General features: G+C 43.6%; 1 pseudogene; it reads right to left on the reverse strand.

Annotated features, from left to right (window-relative positions):
- Positions 1-1,811: 1,811 nt before the first annotated feature.
- Positions 1,812-1,896, reverse strand: LOC141124479 (U2 spliceosomal RNA; annotated as a pseudogene).
- Positions 1,897-7,455: the final 5,559 nt, after the last annotated feature.

The raw sequence follows: 7,455 nt of genomic DNA on the forward strand, positions 1-7,455 counted from the left end.
ACTTAATCTTTTCGAATAGATCCAACCTCCCCTTTTTATCCACCGGTGCATACACACAAAAAAGCTTAAAACAAACACCCCCATATTCCAACGTAATAAATAAACACCGTCCCACTTCCATCTCCACCTTCCTTAAAACTTTCATTTTTTTATTTTTAATAAGAATCCCCACGCCACTATTCCTGCTTCGACCCAAAGACCATACTGCTTCTCCCTGGGTCCATCTCGCAGTATGTGGCTCTTCCCTCATGTTGCAATCCTGTAAACAAAAGATATCGTCAGCATATCCAGCCAAGATTTTAAAAACAGCTGCCCGTCTACATGCCGTCCCAATACCTCTGCAATTGAGGGAAGATACCCGTAAGAGCATAAACGATTAAGAAGGGATCACATTCCTGTCAGGATTTTTTCTTTTTCCCACCTTTATCCCTGACCCCAGGCTCACCCCCCCAGATTTCTTCTTCGCCTTCCCCTTTGGTACCTTGCAGTACCCCATCACCTCCTGCAGTTCGGACACCTGACCAGTGCTCACATAAGATGGTGCCTGTGAGGAGTCCGAGTCAATCACCACATCCGATGCTTCAGGGCCTGGAGAGTCCGGGAAGGAGCCTATGACCTGGGAGGACTCAGCCATCTTTCTTTTTAGGGAGAGCTGTCCCACCTCCATCTCCTCCTCCTCCTCTGAGTCCTCCGATTCCTCACCGCTCCCCTCCGACTCCCCCTCAGCCAGGACGTGCCCAGGGACACTCTCCTCAGGTGCAGGAGAGGCCCCCTCCTCCCTTACGGCGTCAACAGGGGAGGGACCTGGCTCACCCTCCATAGGTAGGCAGACATCAGCCCGCACCACCACTTCCTCGGGTAGCACTATGGTCTGTTCTACAGAGTCCACCGCGGTGGTTGGAATGGATCCCAGTCTGGCCACATCCGCGTAGGACAACACCTGCTTGCCCCCCGCCTCCACAGCTTTTACCGCCACAGCTTCTGGAGTGGGCTCAGCCGCTCTGTTTACCTTCGGGCACTGTCTCGCAAGGTGCGTCCTACTACCGCAGATGTGGCAGCTCTTCTTCTCCGGACACTGACCGGCTCCGTGACCCTGTTTGAAGCAATTGCGGCATGTTAACCCGGACTCGCACTGGTCCTTGGTGTGCCCGAAAGCAAAGCACTGCCTGCAGAAGAGGGGCTGGCCAGGGTACCAAAGATAGCCACGGTTCCGTCCAATGGAAAAAGACTGAGGGGGGTGCCTGACGCCACCTATACCCTCTGGATCCGCCCTAAAGGTCACCCAAAATTTTCGCTGCCCGTTAAAGGTGCCTAGCACATTTGTCAGTTTCACGCCTGCTGAAACTGACTCGCAGTACCTAAATAAAAAGGCAGCGATTTCCCCATCCTGTACAAAAGGATTGCACATATGCACAGTGATGGGGACCCGCACTTTCGTCTCACTCGACAGGAATGTGATCCCTTCCAGCATCTCGTCGCCTTCTTTCTCGCTCTTCCGTAGCATACATGTCTGCAGATCTTCCTTTTTCCAGAAAGTAACATCATACATTCCAGTAGTAGGAAAACACTGCATGCAAAAAATTGCTTCTCTCGGCATCCCAAAAAGGTCTTCAATCAATTGCTTCTGAATGAAGTGCAATCCAACCTCGCTCCGTCTAGGCTCGGTCACGACCAGCCTCAAAGTATTTGGTGCGCTCGGCGGCCCCCCCATATCTACGCCCACCAATCCCACGGCCAACTCATGGATGGTAGGGAAAGGCGTCCCCCCCAATAGCAGCATGGGATGCACCCGAAGGAAACACCCCAAGGCCGAGAGGTACTGGCACTGGTCGTTACCTAATGACAAGAACAAGGCAGAAACTACACTTGATCTTAGCCAAAAGGCCGAGAAGCGATAGCGTTAGTTATGTTTTGCCTGAACTTCTCCTTTAAGCATAATCTGCATTGTTTAATTTGAAAGAGTCTGGTCATCTTGTCCTGGAAGATGCCTTCATGCTTACGGAGCTTTGAAACTTTCTGATTTTGTAGTTGTTTGATTTTACTCCATCCTCCCTCTAATAATGATTCTAGTTCTTTCACATTCCAAGAAAAACCATGTCCTCGCTGTACCCTTTCCAGTTCATTCCTCCTGTAAAGAGAGTGCTGCATTTTCCGGGATGAAAATATAATTCAGCATTGGGTGGATTATGGGTTATTTAGTAACGTTCGTGGCAACAGTTCCTCTTCTTTATTGTGTATATATTGGATTCAGTTTTTGTATTATTCATCTGTACAGCTGAAGTAAAAATATAGATCTGCGTTCATCTCATCAAACAGTTCCTCTATTCCCTATGATCAGACTGCAGACATTCGGTCCACACCCAATCTCTTGATGTCATTAGACTTTGCTCCTTGGCCATGCCTCCAGAATGTGTAGACTCTCATAACTCAGGAAGACTTCTAGCAGGGCTTTGGGAGAAGACTATGGGCTTTTTTTTACTTATCCCAGAAACAGCAATACTTGACTTGTACCACCAATGAAAGGAGATTCACTGAAGCTTACCATAGATAAGAAGGTAGTGTCTTCAGCAATTTAAAGCAGAACTTCACTCTTTGAATGAACATTGACTATTTTTTACATTTCTTGAGTTACTTCTTGTTTTCTATGCCTAAGCAAATGATGTCATACATTCCAAGAGTCTTTAGGAGTGGAGGAGGTTTTTACTTAGCTAAGCTCACTCTCCTGCCTTCATGCCTGAGCTAAGGGTGGATTCCTGGAATAAATGCTACATGAATCATCTGGCTGTACTCAAGATGGACATGGCCAGAAATGATAGAGGGTGTTGATTTCTCAGCAAATACCTTAAAGTACTTTATTATTAAATTAATATAACAAACATGTTATACTTACCTGCTCTGTGCATTGGTATTGCACAGAGCGGCCCCAGTCCTCCTCTTCTTGGGTCCCCCACTAGCAATCTTCGCTCCTCCTCTTCTACATGTGTCCCCATAGCAGGCTGTTTGCTATGGGGCTTATGGTGTCCACTTGCTCCCAATCTGTGTGTCGAGCTCAATACACACACATAGTGGGGCTTAGCCCAGCCCCCCACTTCCTCCTCACTGCATTTGATTGACAGCAGCAATAGTCAATGGCTCCTGCTGCTGTTTGAGGCCCTGTGTGAAGAGGAAGAGAGGGGAGAAGAGCTGCAGTCGTGCACAGTGCTGGATCTCTTCTTCCCTCTCTTCCCCTTCACACAGGGTAGGGGGAGGACACATAATTATAAAATGTTTTTTACCTTAATGCAAGGAATGCATTAGAGTTAAAAAAAACGTTTTTTGTTTTAGTATCACTTTAAAGCGGAAGTAAATTCCGCTATAACATTTGTTTTATAGGGCCCCCCAGCTGGATTATGCCATAATGTGCTAGTATGCACAGTATTTTAGTACATCATGGCAGACTTACCTGTCATATGGTGTCCTCCAGCGCTGCGGTGGGATCAATCCGCCGGGCCTCCAGCGCTTCCATCTTCACCCGGTCTTCCTTCCAGGTCCCGTGCCTTCGGCTATGTGATAGGCTAGGCCACGGGAATGTGACTCCCGCGCATGCGCACGGGAGTCACATTGCCATGGCACAGAACGGGACTGTAAATGTTCAATGAGCTGCACATGCGCAGCTCAGTGAACATGACAGCTGACAGGAAGAATGATGCATTTATGGCAGAAGAGACCAATAGGGTCTCTTCTGCTATTAATACCCTGCCTATCAGCCATTTGATTTACAATCAACTTTTGCACTACTACTTTGTAGAAATATGAACACAAAAGAGGGATAGTGTGTATGGGTTTTGCAAAATCAGCAGATAGAGCATTTGTATCTGTCGACTTTGCATACTTGGGGGGGAGGGAGGGTTCCAAATGAGTTTGGGCCTCAAAAAATGGTCTCTTGCACTCTGCCTGAATTTGAGGACAACAATAACATCTGTACATATTTTAGGGGTTGTTTAGGGTAAGCCCCAAAATGTAGCTGACAAAAAACATTGTTAAGTTATTAGGCTAGATGTGTATGGGCCCAGGATAGCATGCTGGGGAGGTTAGTTATGGTAAATATGCATGTAGGTCAAAAAAGGAGCAGGAAAAGCTTACAGCATGCGTGAGGACAAAGAGGACATTCACAGCATATTACAATAATAGTAATTATGTAATCAACAAATGAATACAATACATTAGCAAACATTAATACACAGAATGTGATCTTAAAGGTAAAAACTTACCCTAATATAGGCCTTCTGCAGTACTTGAATAATGGCTGAGCAGGTCTCTGGAATAATGAGTCCCAGAGCCTGGGGGGGGAGATCCCAGTGGTAAACTTGAGGTCCTGGAGACTTCTCCCCGTCGCCAAGTACCACAAGGTGGCTATGAGCCTTTGCTCTGGAGTGATGGCAAACCCTGCTTACTAATATAGGGGGTCACCAATGCCAAGAGTTGGTGAAAGCAGGGGTCCATCATCCGGGGATAATTGCAAAAATCATCCAGGTTATTTTCCTGGAGCTCCCGCAGCAATGGCATATGACATAATTGGTCACAATTAAGCAACCAATTCTTGGTCCAAGAACTCCTCCTACTTCTGTTCCTGGACTGGACTTGGGTCATAGCAATAATTTCAAGCCCAATAATAGCACATTCTCTCCTCTGGTTCTGCAACATGGCTGGTTGACGAACAGCCGTTCAGAAACAAACTGAAAAGCAGGAACTAAAGCACGAATCAACACTCACCAAACTTCTACTAACACGAAATTAGCAGAAGGTGACCAAAGGGTGGCACTTGAGAAATTAACTTCCTCTTTATAGTCTCATAGTACATGTTTGTTGGCTGACAATTGTGTACCATTAGTATGCAAGACAATATCCTGGCACACGCCCTTTGGACAAAATCAGACGCTCAGTTGACCAACAATCGGATCGTGTGTACAAGGCTTTAATGTAATACATTGAATGTGTTAATAATTATAGAGCTGCATTATTGTTATTTACATATATATATATATATATATATATATATATATATATATATACAGTTGTGCTCATAAGTTTACATACCCTGGCTGAATTTATGATTTCTTTGCCATTTTTCTGAGAATTTGAATGGTAACACAAAAACCTTTCTTTCACTCATGGTTAGTGTTTGGCAGAAGCCATTTATTATCAACCAACCGTGTTTACTCTTTTTAAATAAGAATCACAACAGAAACTACCCAAATGACAACGATCAAAGTTTACATACCCTGGTGATTTTGGTGTGTGTATATAAAAGGTCAATGAGTTTCTAGACTCCTGACAGACCCTTGCATCTTTCATCCAGTGCTGCACTGACGTTTCTGGATTCTGAGTCATGGGGAAAGGGATATAAGAAGATATCCAAGGAATTGAGAATGACCCATCAGCAGTATCCAAACTCTAAACAAGAAGTGGAAAATGAGGGGTTCTGTTGAAACCAAACCACAGTCAGGTAGACCAACTAAAATGTCAGCCACAACTGCCAGGAAAATTGTTCGGTATGCAAAGAAAAACCCAGAAATAACTTCAGGTGAAATACAGGACTCTGAAAACATGTGGTGTGGCTGTTTGAAGTTGCACAATAAAGTGGCACTTGAAGAAAGATGGGCTGCATTGTCGAGTCGCCAGAAGAAAGCCATTACTACGCAAATGCCACAAAGTATCCCGCTTACAATACGCCAAACAGCACTGAGATAAGACTCAAACCTTCTGGCGCAAAGTAATTTGGAGTGATGAGACCAAAATTTAGCTTTTTGGCCACAACCATAAACACTACATTTGGAGAGGAGTCAACAAGGCCTATGATGAAAAGGTACACCATTCCTACTGTGAAACACGGAGGTGGAACGCTGATGTTTTGGGGATGTGTGAGCTACAAAAGGCACAGAAAATTTGGTCAAAATTGATGGCAAGATGAATGCAGTATGTTATCAAAAAATCCTGGAGGAACATTTGCATTCATCAGCCAGGAAGCTGCGTGTACTTGGACATTCCAACATGACAATGATCCAAAACACAAGGCCAAGTCGACCTGTCATTGGCTACAGCAGTATAAAGTGAAGGTTCTGAAGTGGCTCCTGACCTCAATATCATTGAGCCACTCTGGGGAGATCTCAAACATGCAGTTCATGCAAGACAGCCCAAGAATTTACAGGAACTGGAGTCTTTTTGCCAAGAGCAATGGGCAGCTTTATCATCTGAGAAGATAAAGAGCCTCACCACAAATACCACAAAAGACTTCAAGCTGTCTTTGATGTGGGGCAATGCACGGTATTAAGAACTGGGGTATGTAAACTTTTGATCAGGGTCATTTGGGTAATTTCTGTTGTCATTATGATTTTAAAAAAAAGTAAACACAGTTGATTGATAATAAATAAAATAAAGTTGATTGATAATTTGATTGATAATAAATAAAACACGAACCATGAGTGAAAGAAAAGTTTTTGTGTTATCATTCATATTCTCTGGAAAAATGGAGTGATGTCTGATATATGGGCTGAGATTGACAGACTGCTTTCACCTTCTCTTTGTCAAGCTAGAGCCAAGATGGTGATAACCAAAGGGGGGATTACTGGGTTTTTAGAGACAGAGTTTTTGTTCGCTCATTATGCAGCAGTGAGTTATTTATACGTTGAATATGTATATTTGGCAGTGGTTTTCGCATACATTGATAAAGTAAACGGTTGCTGTAAAGTGAACATTACTTGCTGCACTAACCTGTCAAACTCTGAAATGATGAATGATGTGGATTTTTACTGAATTATTATTAATGTATAGCAGGTTCAAGTTCTTTACACTTCCTGCACAGTCTGTGATCAATTATAGAGAGTAATGTTATACTTCACAAACACCCTCAAAGAGTCGTAACATGAGGAGGAAAAATCCAGAAAAATAATATAGTTATGTTTTTATATCAATAGATTTCTTTATCAGCCATACAGCAATAGCCACAAATATCCACTAGTAAGAATCACATTGATATTCTCCACAGATTACCAATACTGATAATTCTTAAAGTGGAACTTCACTCTTTCAATAAACGTTGACTACCATATTTTTTTAAATTCCTTATTTAAAAAAGTTGCGTACAGACAGGGCATAAGATATAGGGATAGGAAATACCAGGTATATGGCAAGCCACAATAGCTGCCTAATAGAACAAGTACATTATCAGAAAAACAGCATGTAATATGTGTTCAACAGTAATCAACACTGACTATTTGTAAATCGTATGTTGCCAGCATTGTTGAATAGATAGGAAAGTATATAATATTTACAGTAATACCTCGGATTGTGAGTAACCCAGTTAACGAGCTCTTATTTTTTCAAAATCTTGACTCGGTTTGCGAGCGTTGTCTCGCAAAACAAGCAGGATTCAAGCCTCTGTGGTGTGCAGTACCGCCTTTGGCCAGAGGTACGGGG

Source organism: Aquarana catesbeiana, linkage group LG01, assembly GCF_042186555.1.
Source record: "Aquarana catesbeiana isolate 2022-GZ linkage group LG01, ASM4218655v1, whole genome shotgun sequence".
Taxonomy (NCBI): Eukaryota; Metazoa; Chordata; class Amphibia; order Anura; family Ranidae; genus Aquarana; species Aquarana catesbeiana.